General features: G+C 70.0%; 2 protein-coding genes across 2 annotated transcripts in view; one reads left to right on the forward strand and one right to left on the reverse strand.

Annotated features, from left to right (window-relative positions):
• RUVBL2 (RuvB like AAA ATPase 2) overlaps positions 1 to 230 on the reverse strand; it is a 16,392-nt gene that overhangs the window by 9,977 nt on the left and 6,185 nt on the right. The window lies entirely within an intron of this gene.
• The window catches only part of GYS1 (glycogen synthase 1), a 23,388-nt gene that overhangs the window by 1,770 nt on the left and 21,388 nt on the right, over positions 1 to 230 (forward strand). The gene's annotated exons all lie outside the window — the stretch shown is intronic.

Here is a 230-nt window from a genome sequence, read left to right on the forward strand (position 1 = left end):
ACCCAGGCTCCGACCCCCTCCCGCGCTGCCCCCCCCCCCCTGCCACCCCCAGCTAGGGGGTCCACTAGCCCTGACACTGTGTTAAGAGTCGCCTCCCCCCAGCCCAGGACTCCTCTAGCACGGTCCCCCTGCCTCATCTCTGCCCCCCACCGCATCCTAGGGGTCACTGTTTCCCTAGTCAGGCCAAGACCCCCTAGCCAGGGGTCCTCCCACCCCCCTGCCCCCACTGG

This window comes from Alligator sinensis, unplaced genomic scaffold (assembly GCF_000455745.1).
Source record: "Alligator sinensis unplaced genomic scaffold, ASM45574v1 scaffold647_2, whole genome shotgun sequence".
In the NCBI taxonomy this organism is placed as follows: Eukaryota; Metazoa; Chordata; order Crocodylia; family Alligatoridae; genus Alligator; species Alligator sinensis.